The sequence below is a fragment of the Cavia porcellus genome, unplaced genomic scaffold (assembly GCF_034190915.1).
Source record: "Cavia porcellus strain 051 isolate PalLab524CR breed Dunkin Hartley unplaced genomic scaffold, mCavPor4.1 scaffold_23, whole genome shotgun sequence".
In the NCBI taxonomy this organism is placed as follows: Eukaryota; Metazoa; Chordata; class Mammalia; order Rodentia; family Caviidae; genus Cavia; species Cavia porcellus.
In genome coordinates, this window is record NW_026947506.1 from 10,865,663 (window position 1) to 10,885,941 (window position 20,279).

At 55.4% G+C, this 20,279-nt stretch overlaps 1 protein-coding gene across 2 annotated transcripts in view; it reads left to right on the top strand.

Annotated features, from left to right (window-relative positions):
• Rasgef1a (RasGEF domain family member 1A) overlaps window positions 1-20,279 on the top strand; it is an 83,061-nt gene that overhangs the window by 47,457 nt on the left and 15,325 nt on the right. Inside the window, exon 1 of one of the 2 annotated variants that reach the window (XM_063233574.1) lies at window positions 13,303-13,618. The exons of the other annotated variant lie outside the window; for it this stretch is intronic. The gene's annotated coding sequence lies outside the window, so the exon portion shown is untranslated. Of the gene's footprint in view, window positions 1-13,302; window positions 13,619-20,279 lie in introns of those variants that run through there. 2 annotated transcript variants of the gene reach the window in all.

Sequence of the window (20,279 nt, forward strand, 5' to 3'; positions counted from 1 at the left end):
CTTTTTTTTTTTGTCTTTTTCTTTTTTATCGGTACCAAGGATCGAACTCACGACTGCCTGCTTTCAAGGCAGGCGCTTATGCCGCTGAGCTAAACCCCCAGCCCCTCTGAATCTTTTCCTGGCTCACTGTACTCTTGCCTCTCTGGGATGTCAGCTGGACTCTTTCTAAAGTCCTAGTTGGTTTGCTCAGTTATCTGGGCCCATGGCTGCTCAGGTTTCCAGTTCATGGTGGCTGCTTTCCTGGGTTGCTAGGTGGCAAGGACCCACTCCGGGTGCTTGCCTGCCCCTTGTCCATTTCCTGTCTACCCTATGCCAGCATCCTGCTTCTTCCCACAGCCCCTGCCCAGGCAGATGGCCGGGCCCAGGCAGGGAGCTGTGAGCACTGTGGTAAGGGTTCAGGAGCTGGCTCCCCCGGCTCTGTCTCCACACCTACTGACCTTTGTGGGGCACAGGAAATGGGAGGACCAGGCCCCAGCCTCGGGTCCCAGGTCCTTGTGCCTTCCAGAGCCTTGGACACCCCACCTGCTGCAGAAGTGCTCCCCTGTGGTGTCTGTGAAGACATTTTGTTATTTCACCAGTTTGTGGCTGCAAGGAACTAGAAAGCTCCCCTCTGCAAGGCAGGCACGGGATTCTCTCTCGGGTCACCAGAAAAGAGCTGGGCTTGTTTGAAACAGCCCAGGGTGCCCGGGGCTCTGCTCCTGAACTGCTGCACCTGGAGCCTGCGTGCGCACCGAGCCCCACAGATGCCCTCGCCTGGGGGGACCCCTGGAGCCAGCTGTCCTCCCTCCCCACAGCCATCTCCTCCCCTGCAGTTCCTGCCTTTCTTGCCTGGCTCCAAACTGGCATTGTCCTGGCCCATGGCTGTGTCTTGAAAGCACCTGTTCCTCTCAGGATTGGGACCCAGGGCTCCCGTGCGCTGGGGCCCGAGTTCCCAAGTGCGAGCCTTTAAGGGTCCCATCGTGCCCAGGCCGAGTACTGGACCCAGGGGGACACTCTACGGGGCTGGGCCAGCATGTGGCCAGGTGCCTTCTTGCTAGGCGCAGTTCTGCTCCCACAAAGGTCCCCTGTCCATTGGAGAACTCGGCCTCGGTGCACCCTCTTCCTGATGCGGCAGTGGACCGCGCTGGGGATGCCCATGTCCGCACAGCACTGAGCACAGCTCTGAGCACTCTGGCTCTGTCGGGGCCTGCGACCCTGGAATCCTAGGCCGCCACCCCCAGACGCTGTCCTTGGTGCTGACAAACTGTGAAGCTCCGTAGCTACCGCTGAGGGCCAAGTGTGTTTCCCACTGGTCCAGGGAGCTGGCACCGGCTGCAGAGCTGACGCCCGAGGGCCGCCCAGAGGTGTGGGTGTCCTCCCGGTGGGCTGCGTGACTGTGGTGGAGCCCCCCCTGCAGAAGCCGCCTCTCGGAAATCCGCCCAGGCCTGTGTCCTGCTTTCGTCCTCAGTTCAATGTCTGCCGCGGACGGAGGCTCCTGGGGTGTCTGTCTCCTCTCTGTGAGGGTGGCCCACTTCAGCCAGGTCGTGGGCGCCAGGGCGCGGGTCGTCCGTGTGTCATCATTATGGTGCCCCTGGGCTCTGTAATGATTCCTCATTTCTTTCTGTTGGTCTCGCTTTTCGATTTTATTGATCTTTTCAAGGAACTAGCTTTTGGTTTTATTGATCTTCTCTTTTCTATTTCATCTCTTTGTGATCTAACTTTATTAGCTCCTTTCTCCTTTATTTTAGACTTGGTTTACTCTTCCAGCATCCTAAAGTGTGAAACTAAATTGATTCTCCTTTCTATACAAACATTCAATGCTTTAAAGTTTCCTGTACGGATTTGTTATGGTTTGTGTTTAAAGATCCCCCTAAATCCTCATGCAGTCACGGGTGGGTGGGTCTTTGAAGGTGGCTGAGTCTAGCATTGGTGACTGGTTCATTGTCTAGTGCTGAGATTGGTGGTGTGAGCGCTGCGCCCATCCGGGGCACAGCCTGCGAGCAATATAAGGGCAGGAAGGAGACCTGCTCCCAGTTTTTGCCCTTCTGCTCTGGTCATTTCTGGTATCTGCTGCAGCAGCCGTGAACTGTTGCCCCTGTGCCACACCCCCCTGCGTTGGAGCCAGCTGATTACAGACTGAAACCTCCACAACCTGTGATCTAAATAAACCTTCCTTTCTTTCATTTTGAGCATCAGGTGTTTTGTCTCAGCAATGAGAGAAAAGTAACCAAGACCACATTGCTTTTGCTATATTCCACACTATTTATTAATTATTTTGAGACAAGTTCCCACTATGTAGTTCAGGCTGGCTTCAAACTCATGGCAATCCTCCTGCTCAGCCTCCCACGTGCTGGAATTGCAGGACTGCACCACCACAACCAGTTCGCTACACTTTTTAAAATTTATGCACATTCATTTGTTTCTGCATCAAGTTGGTATCATGTAAAGATACACAAGCATACACACATGTGTAGACATAAAGCCCACATGCACACAATACCCACGTGCACACAGACTTGCATAAGAGCAAAGGTTCTGCAGTTTTCATGTACCGGTTTTCAAAGTGTATAGCACACATGTTGTTATGTTTCATTTTTATCTAGTAAAAATATTTTAAAATTCTCTTGAGATCTCGTCTTTGACCATGTGTTGTTTAGAAGTGTGTCATTTAATCTCTCGTTGTTTGGGGGTTTCCCAGCTATCTTTTTTTCCCATTTTTTTGGTGCTGGGGATAAAACTCATGACCTTACCAGGCGAGCGTGTGTGCCACTGAGCTAAACCCCAGCTTTCCAACTATCTTGCTCTTATTACTTTGATTTCTAGTTTATTTCCATAGTGAGAGCTACACTATGGGGTTTCTGCTCTTTGAAATTTGTTTATTGTGATTTTGAGCCCAGGGGTGAGTGCCCATGTCTAAGCTGGGTGAAGTGTTCTACGTGACTGAGTTTTTTCCTGCTGGACCTGTCCATTTCTTTCTTGGTGTGTAGTGGAGGCCAACCTTGAGCTCACTATGTAGCCCAGGCTGGCCTCAACTTGTGGCAATCCTCCTGCCTCCATCTCCCAAGTGCTGGAATTACAATGTGTACCACCGTACCTGACTTTTTACTGATCCCAATATCATACTGTATCATGCTTTTCCTCTGTTCCTAGTTTGGTCTTTTACATTTTTTTTTTTTGTCTTTTTTTGGTTTTAGTCGAACATTTTATATAGTTCCAGTTTCTATCTTTTCTTAGTGTATAAATTATACTTTTTTAGTAGTTGCCTTAGAATTTGTAACATATGATTAAAACTGATCAAAGTCCCCTTTTAAATAACACTGTAGTATTTCACAGGTAGTTCCATCACTGTACAACAAAATAATCCTAAATCCCCAGGCATAACAACACTAAATTCTGGGCCACCTGTACCGTTCCTGGCATGCAGGTGGTCTGTATACTGGGTGTAGACTCGTCCAGCCCCCACTGTGAGCACTGACCTTGGGACCTGGCCAAGGGCAGTGTCCTGGGACACTGTTGACCTCTGCCAAACTCTGTGCAAAGGACACTTTTCCCCAAGCCCCAGGGGCCCAGCCATACCTAGCCCTTCCCTGGGGTGGCTGGTCCTCTGCCTGCCCTCACCGATGCCCCTGTGGCTGGAACCAGAGGACAGTGCCCACCCCAACACCTTGGGGCATGGCTTCAAGATTGCTTCCTTTTGCCTGTGTCCAGGACTGCAGCCCTGATCAGCCCCATCTTCTTTGTCCTTTTTTTCTTTTCTCTTCTTTTTGTCTTTTTGAGACAAGGTCTTTCTATGTGGTTCAGGCTGGCCTTGGGCTCACTTCGTAGCCCAGGCTGGTTTTGAATTTTCAGCGATCCTCCTGCCTCAGCCTTCCTAGTGCTGGGATTACAGGAGTGTACCACCATGCCTGGCTCAATCTTCTTTGTTCTTAAAGTGCACTCACTCTCGGTCAACACCAATGGATTTCCGATTGAAATCCAGATAGTGCAGGGTGGCCTCAAGGAATTCGGTGCTTCCATGAAGAGGAAAGGAACCTTGGGTGGCCCCATTCTTAGGTCTCAGGTTCAAGGAGCCCCCACCCTGGGCTGCCCACGTCCTTTACCCAACCCCTGCTCGGAGGGGAGCCTGGATAAGGAGGTGGGGTATCTCCTGGGGTCCAGGGGGTATGGATCCAGTTTCTCCCGAGCGCACCCCTGAGGACAGATGCTCTGAGGTGCTTATGGGGTGACTTCTCAGGGTCCACTGGAGATGCTGCTGGGAGAACTGGAGCCCCTGGGTGTGCCCCTCCCACAATGCTCACTGAGCCTGTAGAGCATCCTGAGGCCGGCTCCACTCTGGACCTGTCTCTTGTTTCCCTAACTGGGACCCCATTTCTCCAGTGGTGTAAGAAGAAAGGTTGGATTTCCATCTGTCCAGCTTTTCAGCCTTAGGACGTAAGGACAATGATCAGGGTGCTGAGGCACCAGGCCAGAAATTCAAGCATGTGGAAGTCGGTGTCCGCTGTGCAGAGATGGATGGTGACCTCGAGAATCCTCTGTGCCACAGGGAGCTCTGCTGGTCACTATGGACAAATTCCTCCAAGGAGTCATTGAAATTCACAATGTCACACCTTTTTCTCTGACAAAAGGACAAAAGTTCCAAGTCACTGACATTAATGGAATTTTTTCTGGGTCCTAAACAGGATGGAAAATGACTGTCATTTCTCAATGGAGAGAGAGAGACCCATCACATTTAACAGTGTGAATCCCTGAGAAGTCACTGGCAAGCTCAGCAAGAGTGGTTTTAATCCTTCAGTCTCCAGCACACACACAAAAAATGTTTACCCCAGTGCTTGGGTGCAGAGAGATGAGAGGAGTTGAGGGCGAGGGGATTCTTGAGTGAGTGTGTGTTGGGGGCTGGGATGGAAGCCAAGGCCTCCCACATGCTAAGCACTCAGTCTAACTCTGAGCTGTACCCCAAGCTTGGCTCTGAGTTGGGGACACATGGTGGGAGCTGGGGCCCCAGGGGACTCTGGTGACTTCTGAGGAGAAAGTTAGATGCTTAAGCAGAGGATATTAGGTGAGAAGGAGGATGCAGGACAGCAGAAGATGCACCTAGGACACCTGTGGGGCAGTACCTGGCGCCTGGCGCAGGCCTGCCTGGGACCTGGTATGCTACTTGGCCACACCTCAGCACGTGTGATTTAGAGCTGATTGTTTTGAGGACTCGGGTCTTGATGGTGGGAGCTCTGCACTGCACCATGAGGAGGACCATGCTTCCGTTCCCAGGACAGCTGAGCAGGTGAGCATCCTGTCACCCAGAGCTCTATGGGCTCTATGAGGTGGCTGCAGAAGGACCCAGCCCTCGAGTCCCTTGGGTCCCCTTTACTGCTGGCTGCATGCTGTGCTGTGGCCCTGATCCTGGCTGCCAGATTCTTGGGGTCTCAAACATCTCTGGCCCCTGGGGCCACCTCTGAGCCTCCTTGGAGAAGATGGCTTTGGATGGGCTAATCACCCAGAGCCATGTGACCAGGGGCTGGCACCGAGTAACCAGCCTAACTGGGGGTGGGGAGCTGGGAAGTGAGCCACGTGGTGATGATGATGACCTGGTCGTCCCTGGTGAAGCCCTAGACACAGTCTGCGCAGATGCTCAGGTGAGTTTCTTTGGCCAGCGACACTATGCACCAGACACCTCAGGACACCCAGCCAGGCACGGAGGTATAGTCCAGGACTGTGATACCAGCACTCTGGGAGGCTGAGACAGGATGATTTCAAGTTTGACTCCAGCCTGGGCAATTTACTGAGGCTCTCTCTCAGAATGAAAAATAAAAAAGTAAAGGTGGCTGGGGATTTAGCTCAGCAGCCTCAGCACCTGCTTGGCAAGCATGAGGTCGTGAGTTTGATCCTTGACACACAAAAAAATTCTTCTAAAAATTCAGGGGTACAGCTCAGTATGAACGACTTGAGTTCAATCCCAAGTCTTGGGGTAGGGAATGTGGTTTATATCATAATACATCACAGAAACACAAATTTGGAGTGTCCTTACCCAGACTTCTAGCAGGGCACCTGACACTGCCCCAGTCCTGTTGACAGCCCTCTGATGCAAGTCCCTCTGATGCTGTAGTGAAGCTGGGGTCTGAGACAGTGCTCACCTGGTTCCCCAAGCTGCTGCAGGGGTGGTGGGGACCCCTGAGTGAAGGGCTGGCACAGCCTGTGCCCTTGCCTCGTGCAGCCTGGGCTCACTCCAGGTGTCCTTGCTGCCCCACTGTGCGGTCCCCACTCCTGTCACTCCCCTCCCAGGACGCCTGGCCACAGGCCCCAGCCACACTCCTCCACACCTGGAGAGTTCCTGTCAGCTCAGTGGTGCCCCCTCCTCTCCACCTGGAACTTTTCAGTTTTCTTTTTTTTTGAGACAAGGTCTTGCTACATAGTTAGGTTGGCCTGGATTTCACTGTCTTACTTACTTTTCTTGTTGCTGAGACAAAATACCAGACACCCAAAGTTAAAGGAGGAAAGGTTTATTTAGCTCACAGTTTGTGGAGGTTTCAGTTGATAACTGACTGGCTCCAAAGCAGAGTGGCGCATAGCTACAGGGCAGCAAACTGTTCATGGCAGTGAAGACAGCAAAAGCAACAATCAAGAGGGCAAGACAAGTCTCTTCCTATCCCTTATATATCCCTTATATACAGGGATTATGGGGATCCCAGTCCCATCAGTGAACTGATCCAGCAGTCACCCACCCTTAACCCCAATATTTCATGGCCAATTGATCACATGCTCTAAATTCATCCACCTCTGGAAAAGCCCTGTCTAAAACTGCATAAGGCTTTGGGGGACATCCTGTCACAAACCATAGCATTCTACCCCAAGCCCCTGCAAAGACTTATGCACATCCCTTCACACAAAAGGCATTTAGCCCATTTTCAAGAGTTGCCAAAGTCCTAACAGTTTCAGCATTGCTGAAAAGTCCAAGTTCCAAATCTCCTCTGTGATTTAAGGCAAACTCTTAGCTGTGAGCGCCTGTATAAATGAAAGTTAAACATTCCAAACATTCAATGGCACAAGATAGGCATTTTGTTTCCAAAAGTTACAAATGGGTGTACAAAGGGTTAGGACTAAAGTAAGTCCAAAATCCAGCAGGGCAAACATTAAGTCCTGTAGTTCCATGTGCAGTGTCTGAGGCAACCTGTGGCAAGATGTAAACTCCGAAGGGCTTTGGTGGCTCCTTCCCTGTGGCATTTCTGGTAGTTGTAGTTCCCATGGCTTGTCTCGTGGGCCTGTTCTGCTCCCTCTTTGCAGTTTTCCTCAGGCCATCTAAGCTCCTGGATTCTCCACACTTTTGGGGTCTCCTCTACACCTTTGGCTTTACACTCAGAACTTCACACACTGCCCTCTCAGGGGCACACTGCCTGGCCTCCCAGGCCTGCTTCTGGAATCTGGATGGAAGCCTTCCTGACACCACAACTCTTGCATTCTGCATCCACCCAAAACCAGTGCCAGGTGGATGATGCAAAGGTCTGCTGTCAGCTGGAGCAGTATACAGGATTCCCTCTCTCTTGGCCTAGGGGGTGAATGCCTGGATCACAGAGCACTCTGAATCCAATTCTGAGGAACAAATTCTCTAGGCTGCTGCCATTATGGAACATTGTGCTCTGGTGCTCTCTTCTCAAAGTGAAGTCTTTCACTTTTGCAATTTTGAGGCTGCAAAAGGTACAGCCCTGCTACTTCTTGTGATGCCCTAGGCCATCTTCCCTATTGTCCTGTTCCTTCTTAGCAATCAGGATCTCCTCTATTTTATCTTTGCAGTTCACAGCTTTACTGAAGCTTCTTCTCTGGCCAAACTCACAGAATTTATTTATTTTTGTGCCAGTGATGGAACTCATGGCTACACACTTGTAAGACAGGTGTTTAGGCTGCTGAGCTAAATCCTCAACTCAGACTCACAACATTTAAAATCACTCTGCTGTGCTCTTTGCTCATGATCTCCAATGTAAATCTGGCTAAAAGCTCCCAAAAATAGCCATGCCACAGCCTCGACATAAAACTTCCTTGAAATCTCTTCTACAAGATGAATCTGCTGCCTTTAGTCACAGTCTCAAGACAAAGTCTCAGGGTGTAAAAAAAATGCAGGCAAACTTTGTGCCACGCCATAACACACATTGTAGAGAGTCCAACAGCCAGTGCAGTCCTTCCCAACAGAAACTTCCTCATACTGTTTGTTTTCTTAAGAGTAGGAAAATTTCCTGGAGAAAAAGAATAGGGACTAGGAATGGGAGAATAGGGAATAGAAATAGTTCCTGAGAGACCGGAGGGGATCTTGAGTGGGTTGCCAGTCTTGACTGGCAGAATTTCTTTTTTTCCTCTTTTTTTGTACTGGGCATCAAACTCAACCTGTGGTTGCCAGGCAGGCTCTTATGCCACTGAGCTATATCCCTGGTCCTACTGGCAGAATTTCTATCAGCCTTCTGGTCTGAGCTCTGACCAGAATCTCCAATACAGTACAACCTAAGGTGTTCCAGCTCTATTTCTGTTGTTGTTTGTTTGGTTTGGTTTGGTTCCGGGGATCAAACTCATGACCTTGGACTTGCCAGACACTTACACCACCGAGCTAAATCCCCGGCTTCCAGCTCTATTTTTTCAGCTGACATCTCCAAACCATTCCTAACTCTTCCCCTTCCAACAAGTCAGTTACAAAGAATCTTGAGCCACGTGGCCAAGTAATATCATAGCTACAACCCTACTCTCGGTACCAAATTTTGTCTTACTTTTCTCTTGTTGCTGAAACAAAACACCCAACACCAAAAGTTAAAGGAGGAAATATTTACTTAGTTCATAGTGTGTAGAGTCCAGTCCATAATCATCTGGCTCCAAGGCAGGGTGGCACTTGGCAGAGGGCAACAGTCCGTGGTGGCAGAAGACAGTAAAAATCAAGCAAGGGAGAGAGAGGGCAAACCTCTCTCTGTCCCTTATTTTGTATTCAGCCTGCCCTCTCTAGGGCAGTTGTAACAGTAACACCTTAATCCTGGACAATCAATCAGTCACAAACTCTAGATTCAGCTACCTCTGAAAAGCCTGCACCCCATGACCACATGTGGTTTTGGAGGGGCACCCAGACACAAACCATAACACTCACTCTGTAAGCCAGGCTGGCCTAGAACTCACGGTGATCCTCCTGCTTCAGCCCCCTAAGTGTTGGGGTTACAGGCATGCACTACCACATCTGGTTTACCTCTTCCCTGCAAGTTACTCCCATCCAGGACTGGGGGTCAAGCCTAGGGAGCCCTGAGTGACATCTCCGGGTTTCTTTCTTTCAGATACCGAAGCCTCAGCTCTTTCTTTTGATACTGGAGATTGAATTTAGGGCCTTCACGCCGAGCTGGTGGGTATCAGGTATTTTGTTCCTGGGATGGGAAACCTGATGACACAGAGTCCCTTGTTAGAACTAAAGATCATGTGTCACAGGCAGCAAAACGTAGTCACTGCAGTGGTGATGCCTGTGCCATGCTCTCTGGGTGGAGGCCGATGGTGACCCTATGAGGACAGCTCTGCCACAAGGTCTCTGAATCTTGATGAGAGAGGCAGGGGGACAGGTGCCCTTGCGCCCAGGATGGCTGTGCTCAGGGAAGATGCATCCCTTCCACACCCATGGCCAGGGTTCCATGTCTTCGAGAGGAGCTGAGTGAGTTGAGTTGGTCTTTTACTACACATGGGTTCCTTCCCTTCTGAAGTTTTTCATCTTTTTGAAGGAAACTCAAACATCTGGTGGTTCACTGGGGATCGAGGGACAGATTCACATCCTGGGTGGCAGCAAGGGAGGTGGATCAAGAGACAGTGACAATGGACCGTGGCAGTGGAGTCCACCTGGATTTCCAAAAACATCCCAATCCAGTCGATGCCAACTGAACAGCTGGCACTGTGACTGCAGGCCCACTGGACTGCCTTTCCTATCCCTCTGTGCTCAGGGCTGGGTGTGCCAGGTTCCCTCGAGGGCAAGCGGCAGTTACAACTGAGGTGGTTGCTGTCACTCAGCTTCCCATGGCTTTAATGGGGCACCTGCAAAGGTCATCTGCAAAGAGGAGAGGGCCACTTTGGCTCTTGCTATCTGCTGGGGCCATCGCTGTGGCCTGTGGTGAGGCCACAGTGTCCAGGAAGGGGACAGGAAATGGGGAGAGAGGAAGAGAATGAGGGAGGAGGATGGGGCAGGGCCAGCTGTAGTCCCCAAGCTCACACTCCAAGGCCACACCCTATGACCCACTCTCAGCTAGGCTCCGCCCCATTCTATCCCCCGCCCATAGTGCCACCAGACATGGTCTTCTCTCTGCATTCAGTGCCCTGACTGCCAGCAGAGTCAGAGCCTTGTGACCCAGTCACCTCCCCAAGACCCTCAGCATCTTGCTTCCATGTCCTGAGCCTTTGGGGACATTTCTGGTCCCAGCCGGGACAGCTTCAGTGATGCCACATGGACTCCACCCAAGCCTGCAGAAGTCTCCGGTGTCCTGCAGGACACTTTCTGCAGAGGAGAGAGGGCTCAGCCCTGCTTTTTTCTTTTTGTTTTTTTTTTTTCTTTTGAGACAGGGTCTTACTGCTCAGTTCAGGCTGGCCTTGAGCTCACTTTGAGGCCTAGGCTGGTCTTGAACTTGTGATGCTCCTCCTGCCTCAGCCTCCCGAGTGCTGGGATTACAGGTATGCATCATCATACCTGGCTCAGCCTTGCTTGTTATTAAAAACACTCCCTCAAGAGAATTATGAGGTCCCGAGAGAACTTCACGCTCTCCAGGCTCTCCTCCCATCCTGCTCTGGGAACCAAGCCTGCGACTTGGGCACCCGGGACTTATAGGCTGCATACAGACTGGAACCCGCCATGTATTCCAGGCACCAGTGGATTCCCCAGACAACAACGGAGTAGCAAAGAGGGGAGATTCTGAAATTTATCGTCACACTGGCTCCCACTTATGTTGGAAATTAAAATTATCTTAGAATTTACATATAGTCAAAGTCATTCTTTTTTTTTTTTTTTTTTTTTTTTTTGGTATCAGGGGTTGAACTCATGACCTCGCACTTGACAGGTAGGTGCTTCTGCCAATGAGCTAAATCCCTGGCCCTCAAATTCATCCTTGATAAATGGCCATTTTAAATCTTGACAACGGCACAGACACTATCATTGCCCCTGTGGTCTTCCCCATAATCAGTCCCCAGCCTTCTAAATTGAATTGTTTCCAATATCTGTCATTTTGCCTTTACTGGAATGTCATTAAATGGAATCATTCAGTATGGATCCTTCAGGTTTGGCTTCTTCTACCAAACATAATGTATCTGAGAATCATCCAAAGGACTGTGTTTCATTCCTTTTTTCTGCTAAGCAATATTTCACTGTATGGATGTACCACAATCTGTTTATCTATTTACCTACTGAAGGACTTTCAGGTTGTTTCCAGGTTGGAGCCATAGTGCAGATTTTAAGGTTCTTCTTTCAGAGCCAACCACGGTGGTGCACACCTGTCATTCTAGCACTCTAGGAGGCTGAGGCAGGAGAACTGCCAGTTTGAGCCCAGCCTGAACAACTCAGTAACTCAGTGAGATCCTGTCCAAAATTTAAAAGAAAACTTTTTTTAAAGGGCCAGGACTGTGGCTCATTGTTTTAGGCCCTGCATTCAGTTCCCAGGATTAAAAAAAAAAATCCTGGAACTGTAGCTCCCTTGAATTCCATTTACACACAGAAATCTTGAGCTAAATGAAAATAAAAACGGAAACATGAAACTTGTGAGGGAGAAAAGCAGTGTTCAAAACAGGAATTTATACCTGTAATCCCAGCACCGGGGAAGCTGAGGCAGGAGAATTGCTGCGAGTTCAAGGCCATTGCACAATAAACAGTGAGTTCTGGACCAGCCTGAACTGCAGGGCAAGAACCAGTCTTTAAAAAAAAAAGTGAATTTGTAGTTCTAAATGTAGAGCAGAAAAGAAGATTGGAATCACTGAGAACGGCCAGAAAGGAGGTAAAGAAGAAAAGGAGGTGGGCAACAGATAACAGCCAAAGGACCGACACAGATGTAACAAAACCGGGTCGAGAAGATGCATGAGATGGCCCAGCCAGGAAATTCAGCAGTCAGTTGTTTAACAACAAATATAAAATTAGTTAGGTGTTGGGGCACACAGATGTGATCCCAGCACTCAGGAGGCTGAGGCAAGAGGGTCGTCACAGATTCCAGGCTGGCCTAGGCTACGTAGTGAGATCCTGACTCGACAGACAGACAGACAGACAGACAGACAGACAGACAGGCAGGCTAGTGAAGAGCAAAACAGAGGAGGTTGAGCAGAAGGTAAGCAGCATCTGCCCACTCTACAAAAGCCTGAGTAACAGGGCGCTTGGAGCAGCTCACAGGGGAGCCTGGAAATCTAGACAGAATATTCGAAGTCTGAAAACCTCGGCAGCTGGTGATGCTTGGATTCTGGCGGAGAGCAGGCCCCCGGCTCAGGGGTTTCCCGCGAACGCGCTCGGTCCCCCTCAGGAACGCCCGGGAGGCTCCACGCTGTGAAACGCCCAGCGTTCATCTCAGTGGACCCAGCAGCGGGTGCAGAGGACAGGGTGGGCACGCTGAGGAGACGGCGCCAGGGTGGGCTCCGTGATGTCACCGCCATCATCATCACTGCTGCTCCGTGGCGGTGCCTCGTGTCTGCGTGGCGGTTGCTCTAGCCCTTACCCACACTCCCAGTCTTAGCCTCTGTTTTCCACAATAAAATATTTTCATAAAAAGCAAAGACTATCACATGCAAAGGCTCTGCAAAAACCCAGCAGCACTGCACAGCTGCTCTGAACAACGCCTGGGCTGTCACCGCCTGGCCCCCACCTCGTCTCGCACCTCCTTTCTGGGCCTCACCCCAGGGCCTTTGAACCTGCAGCACCCAGTGGCCCAAGTGCTGGTTCTTTAGTGCGCTGGACTCCACTGTGCAGGGACGTCCCCTTGACAGCAAGGGCGCCTCAGGACGCCCAGCCGCGGCGGCCCACGCTGTGCCCCGGCCCCTCTACCCGCTGCCTTCCTCCCAAGGCTGCTTTCTCTAGCAGTTGGCTGCGTCTTCCCGCAAAGCTGCAGCGGGGCAGGGAGCGCAGCTGCATCCCCTGTGGCCCTGCACCTGGTGCGCAGCAGGCCCTGGTGAATGCTGGCGAGGCCTGGCCTCCCCGTTGTGCTGGGGGGCTCCCCATTTTCCACGCAGATACCCTCCTTCTGCCCCCACGCGGGCGCCCACTCTGCTCGGGCGCCCTCCGCAGAGGCCCGGTCTCCCTGCAGGGTGCGGGGAGATGCGGGCCACGGGCGCCCTCAAGGTGACTTTGGACCCCAGTTTGTGCAGGGAAGAGGGGACCCCGCCCTCGGCGCGCCACGGTGGCGCAGGGGACCCGGCGTGGGATGCGGGGCCGCGGCGCCTCTGCCTCTGGGCTGGTCCTGCCTCGGCCTCCCGTTCCCTGCAACCCGCACCCCGCACCCCGAGCTCCGCGCCCCGCACCCCGAGCCCGGCGCTGAGGAGCCGCTCGGCCAGGCGGGGGCGGCGCGGGGCGGCGCGGGGCGGGCGGCGCGGAGCCGAGCAGAGCCGAGCATGAGCCGCCGGCGGCGCGCGTGGCGGGGTCCGGCTCGGCAAGGGCGGCGGGGGCGCGGCGCGGGCCGGGACCGAGGTAGGCACGGGGTGACGGGTCTGGCGCAGGGAGCTGGGTGCGGGGCGCAGGGTGCGGGGCGCTCGGGATGCGGGGCGCGGGGCGCGGGGTGTGGGGCGCGCGTGGCTCGGTCCGGGCTGCGCGGTCCGGGACGCGGGCTCGGGTGGAAGTTTCCGTCCCCGCCCGGCCCAGGCCCGCGCTGCCGCTGTGGAGGCCCCGGCCGCGCCAGCAGGGCTGTGCAGGACCGAGCTCCGGCCAGGCGGGCAGGGGCGTTTGCGGGGTGCGCGGGTCCCCGCCCCTGCGTCTCCAGCCTGGCTCCCGCTCAGGGCAGCGACCCCCTCGCACTCCCTCAGCGTGGACGTGAGAAGGACCCGATGCCAGTGTCCCCACGCGGGGTGCCCCATGGGTGTCCCCCAGGCAGCACCCCAGACCCTTTGCCCACCTCGGTGGGCCAGCCTGCCCTGCCCTGGCCCAGCGCTGGGCCTGGGTCCCAAGCAGAACCGCAGCCCCCGGGTCCTGGCGGCCATGTGTCTCGCAGGACAGCCAGACCGCAGGCCCCAGACTCGGTTTCCCCATCAGTACCATGGCACTGAGGTTCCGGGCCTTCCTGAGGGTGTTCCCGCGGTGACACCCCTAATACTGCTCTGGCACCTCTGGACCCTATCCCGGGAGGAGGCACCCAGAGTGGGAGGAGTGGGCCTTCCCGGGGCTGGGGCCTGCTGGGCTGGGGTCCCGCCTGAGTGCAGTGGGCAGGCTGTGGATGCCATGCAAACGTGTTCGTGTACACAGGTGAGCAGGTGTTCCCAGGTGTCCCCCCCCCCAAGCCAGCAGCCAGGTTGTTTTTCTCGGGGAGGCATCTTGGCACTGCCAGCCTCATGGCTCCTATCCACCTGGCAGTTGTGGAAAACGGAGCGGAGCCCTCATGCAGCAGAGAGGATTTTGGTGTAGCTTAGCAACTGCAGTGGAGGAGGATGGGGAGGAGGAAGAAGAGGAGGAGGAGGTGGAGGAGGGAAGAGAGGAGGAGGGAGAGGAGGAGAGCAGGAAGGAGAGTGGGGAGAGGAGGATGAGGAGGAGTGGTGGAGGAGGAGGAGGAGGAGGAGCAAGGCAAGGAGGGCAGGAGGGGGAGGAGAGGACAGTTAGCCTCCAGCACTGGTACAGGCAGTGGCCCGTGGCAGCAGGGTGGGCAGGACCGAGCCTGCACCTGTAGCCCCCAGGAGGAGGGGCTGGGCCACACCCCCTGGCCAGGTGAGGAACAGGCCCGGGAGTCCCCTGGAGTCCAGAAGCAGGAGAGGCCCAGGGTCCTTGCATGCACTTGCCTCCACCCGTGAGGGACAGCACTGCAGGCTGGAGCACAGGACAGCTGGGGGGCCCTGGATACTGGGGAACACTGGGTACTGGGCTTGGTTTTTGACGTTCAGCTTCAGAACCACGGGCTTCCTGGAGGCTGTGTGTGCGAACAGGCCCAGCTGGGGTGCTCTGGAGAACAGGGCAAGACTCTGAGTCCCTGCACCCCCGGAGAGGCCTGCCTAGAGCAGAGGAGGGACAGGGGGGCCTCATGTCGCTCCTGTCTTTCTGTCCCCTTGTACCCGAGGCCATCATCAGAGCCCTGTGGCTCTGGCTTTCTCAGGGCTTCCACCCACCTCCCCTTGCAGGGAGGGTGCTCAGCGGGGTGTAGTGGGCAGACCAAGGAAGGGTGGGAGGCACCTATGGGCAATGCTGGGCACCGAGAGCCAGGGCTGTGGCTGCAAGAGGGTGGATGTGGTGCCCTGGCCTGGTGGCCCAGCATGGGCTGGCACTGCCTACCCATGGGACATCCCTGTGCTCTGGAGCATCCTGACCTGCTGGAGCAGAGAGGATCCCATGCTGACACCTGCCAGGGAGGGTCCCCTTGATGGCCCTCACAACCTGAGGAGCACAGTGGAGAAGGAAAGTCGCAGACTTCAAGGGCCGCTGAGAGTGACGCGGGCGCCTTCGAGTGTGGCCCTGCCCCAGGAGGTTCCCTTGCTCCATCTGCAGGGGTGTCAAGGGAGCCAGGGTGCAGAGTGAGTGATGACCAGGACCTGGGGGCGGCCGGGCTGAGAGGGAGCCCCTCCTCCACCCACCCTCAGGCACCTGCACCGTGCTTGCATGGTGCCAGCCCCTGCGCAGGCTGGCTGCATCGTAAAAGCAGCACCTGTCCCTGCCCACCCACGTCCTCACCTCCCACGCGCTCGCTGCCCACAGCCATCTGGCCCGCGCCCCCTCAATCCCAGGGCTGCGTCTGCCTCCGAGCATGGCCTCCTGCCTGGTCCTCCTCCCTGCCCCTGGCCTCCTGGCCAGTAAGCCCCGTGGCTCCTCCTCCTGTCCCGGGACTGCACACCCCCAGCTTCTGTGCTGTGAGTGTGCGCTGTGCCCACAGGATGCTTCCGGGGACTGTGGGTGGCCTGCGTGCTGTCACCACGCCCCCCACCTCGCCTGCCCCTCGTCATCCTCCCCTTTTCCTGCTACCTCTGTCTGTAAGCCTGGACCGTGGCCCCTACGGGGACCCTCTGGCTCTCAGCATCTTTCAGACAGGGGTGACACAAGGGTGCCGGGGCCTGTGCAGCAGGGCTGCCCGTGGTCCCTGGCCCAGCTTGGCTGGTGACTGCAGTGCATGGTGGGCGGGTCGTAGCCCGTAGAGATCAGGTTGGTCATGTTGCCGCCCCACTGGGGACACGGGGGTGGGGTGAACAGGCTGCGGAGCATTGGATGGGGGGGGCGGGCACCGGACAGCTGGCAGGAGCTGGAGGAGTGGGAGTGGGACCGGAGGCCAGCAGCTGCTGTTGTCACCACTTCCGTTCCCAGTGTCACCCTCAGACTCTACCTTGAAGAGAGTTCTCCCTGATCCAGTTGCCGTGGCAACACTGCTAAAGAGTGGCTTGAGGAAGAGGCTGAGGAGGAGGCAGTGGGTGCTGGGGAGGATGCTGGGTGTGCTAGGATGCTGGAGGGGTCCTGTGGAGGGTGCTGGGGCATCCTGGGAGTGCTGGGGAGGGGATGCCTCCCAACATACACCGGATCTCGGGACCTTCCCCACCATCTGCCCATAGGGGTCTCCAGATTACTGGTACCCAAGTGACCATGCAGATGGGGCTTGGGTCCCAGCTCTGGGGCAGGCCCAGGGGTTCTCCCGCCAGGACATGGGGATATGCCCCAGCTTGGAGCTGCTGGGGTCACTGTGGGACCCCAGGCCTCCTGCAGGTGGCCTTTACCCAGCCGGATTGGCTGAGGGCCCTTGGGCTGCTGTGCAGGCACAGCCGGGGAACACAAGGTGGTGCTGTGGAGCCTGGCACTGGCTGACCACGGGCAGCCTGCCAGGGCAGAGGGCTCTCCTGGCTGCAGGACCCAGGCCAGTGCCCTTGGAGCTGGCCAGGAGGATCTTCTGGGGGAGGGGCAGAGCAGGCTGGGGGCTCCAGGGTTCTTCCCAGGTTTCTGGCTCAGGGTGGGTGGTGTCCATTATCCACCTTATTTCCGCTGCGGGCAGTGGGGACCCTGCTGGGCTCCGTGAGGACTGGGCCTCCTGAGCCCACCCAGCCCATGAACACCGAGGGTGCCCATGCTGTCCACGCAGGCCTAGACCTCCCGACAGAAATGGAACTCTGGAGTTACCCAGGGCCAAGCCCCTGTCCTAGGGTGCAAAGGGCTGAGGTCCCTGAGGATGGTGGCACAGGTGTGAACAGAGGCCTGGGCTGGCAGAGAGGGCACAGACTCGGCTGTTTTCTACAGAGCATTTGGGGTGAGGGCCTAGAGGGGGCCCCCCACCTGCACCCGCTCTGGCTCACCCCAGTGAGGTGGTGGAGGGCCTATGGGGAGCCCTGGATGGCTGGGGGTGCACTGATGGGGACACGTGGTGGGCAGGGAAGCATCACTGTCCCAGCTCTCATGAGCGTAGCTGGGGACATTCACAGAAAGGCCACTCCTTGCCTGGGAAATGCACAGGCCCAAATCAGCAAAGGTCCCAGGGGAGACAGCACTGGGCTCGTACAGAATTTAGGGTCACTTGAGGAAACACAGTGCAAAGCATTTGTGAGTGTGACCATGGTGGCACCTAAAGTGACTGACCAGGTTCCAGGATGGGGGCAGAGGGTCGGTTCCTGGGAGGGGCAGGACTCCGGCTTCCCCCTGGGGCTGCCTGCCAGTGACCTGGTGGACACCAGTGTTCCATGCAGTGTTCCTTGGTGGCCCCAGAGCTGTATGAAGGTGACGGGGACACTGGGAGAGGTGTAGGGGTTTTCGAGGCAGCACCCATGTGTGCAGGGCCCAGACAGGCTGCAGCTTGGGGGTAGGAGAGGTGGTGGGTGAGTGGCTCCCACAGGCCTGCTGTGTTCTGTGTCCCCCTGCCACCAGGCTCATGGGACTTGCTGAGCAGCCCAGCTGGCCGGAGTGCTTGGCCCAGTGTCCCTGGTGGGAATCATTATGGCTATATGGCGAGTCCCAGAGGGTTGTGGATCCCCGTGCAGGCTGGTGACCAGGAGTGGTCTGTCCAGGGAGCCCCATAGTGGGTCCTGGACAGGGTGGCCTGGGCCTTCCTGCAGACGGGGGAGTGTGGGAGGGACAGAGCAGGGCTTGGGTTTACCCACTTGGGGTTCAGCCCGATCCTACTCTGAACTGTGTGCAGCCTGTAGCTGAGCCTGGGTCTCTGTCTGCAGAGCAGGGTCTGTCTTTTCTGTTTACAAATGTGGAGAAGACGGGGTGACCCAACAGTGATACCTGGGATGGAGTCTGGGGTGACCAGCAGGTGGGGAGCGCCTGTCCTGGGGTCTCAGAGGTGTTGGCTGGGGCCTGGACGTGGGCCCTGCAGGCTCTTGTGGGCTGTGTCGAGGGCCTTGGTTTGTGTGCTGCAGTCGTGGTGTGAGGGTCTCAAGGCAGCCGTGGACCCCGGAAGTGGCTCTGCATCCTCAGTAGGTGGCCGCACTGGCTCCACCTCAGCTTCCTGCCTCTCAGTCCTTGGCTGCCATGGCAACGGGCCCCAGGCTGCCTTCCGTCCAGTTCACGCAGGAGCTGCTACTACAGGAGACAGGGGACAGAGAGCAGCCACAGGTCAGCCACCCCATCCCCAGAAGGGAGGAAGCCAAGCACTGGCTTCCTCGGGGTCCCAGGCAGGTGCTGTGTCAGGGAACGGTCCCTGGGGTCTCCCCAGCCTGAGCTGCTCCCCTGTGACTGGATCCATGTCATTTGCGGCCCTGGATGTCCCCAGGCATACGCAGCCTCAGGGGTGGTGTCCCAGCTAATGATGCCTCTCGCACTGGACCTGTCCCAGAGCCATTCCTGACAGTGGCCGTGGACACACTGGTCACAGTGTCCGTCCCACGGTGTTCACCCCACTCTCGTGTGATGCACGTGGCCTGCCGAAGAGTCTCCTGCGGCTTTGGTCAGTGCCTCTCTCATGCATGCCAGGCTGCTGCTTCTGGTGTCTGTGATGCTAAGTGCTGGGGGTGTTGGGCGCGTCCCTACTAGGGCTAGAACTTTCTAGAAAAGAAGCAATACTCTGGAAGGTGCATTGCAAATATTCCCACCCTAATTTATCATGCTGATTTTGTGCACTAGGATTTTTGCTGTGCATAATTTTTAAAACCTTAGGTATAGAGAGCCGTCATGGATCTCGAATAATTTGGGGTCTGACAGTGTTCATATCAGTAGAGGCCCTGTGACAATGCTTTCTGTGGGTTCAAATGACCAGAAAGGATCTCCCTGCTCCAAAAGATGTTCTCACACGGTCTATACCCACAGCATCCTTTTCCGAGCGTGGCTACTGATCACCCACCCTGGCTCGCTGTTCCAAGTGCCTGGGTCCCGCAGCTTCCTCCTCCACCTCCGAGCGTCACCTTCCAGTGTGAGCGAGTGTGTGGGGCTATTTCGAGCCTTTCCTGTTTGCTCGAGGACGTGTGGTCACGTGCAGGCCCTGCGTTTCTCACCCAACTTTTATTCTGAAAATTTCACACACACTGAGAGGTGGAGAGAAAGGGAGCCCCCACATCCTCACCACCACCCTGTCTGGCTGTGTGCTGGTTTTCTCCCCCTCCATTCTCCGTGCCCCCTTCCCTTCTTCCTTTCCTCCTCCCGTGTGCTGTCCTCCCCCTTCTGGCTTCTCTGCTCCTTTCTTTCTTACTTTGGGCGAAGTATTTGGTGGCAGCCACCTCAGTCACTGACCCTGTATACTTCTGGATGTGGACTCTAAATTCAAATGCAAATGTGGACTTTTTTTTTTTGCTAAACCACCTCCGTTCTTCCTGTAACAACGGTTCTCCTCACACACCCACCCCATCTTCCCGATCCCTGCTCTCGCCATAGCTCAGCCACCTCCTGTCCCACTGTTCCCTCCAGGCACGGTCTCCCCAGCCCCCCTATCTTCCAGAGGGCACAGGTCTCAGAGCCAACCTCTCCTGTTGTGATGTCACATTGAGGTGCCACCCAACCTGCTTTCCCAGCAGCCCCCAGGTGTTAAGGAGGCTTGACCTTGGGGTGTTTCCCTCCAAGGATGTGGGGTCCAGTAGCAGAGGCGCCAGCTTTTGCAGACACACCCCCAGCTACATCGTTCTGTCCATAATCCTCCCGGTGGGAGGCTGCTGTCAGTAGCCCTGGGAACCACTGGACCTTGGCTGGGCCTCCTGGATGTTTGGGGACCAAGTTTCCACAAGTCCTCTGGGAGGTCTGGGTCCTGCTGACA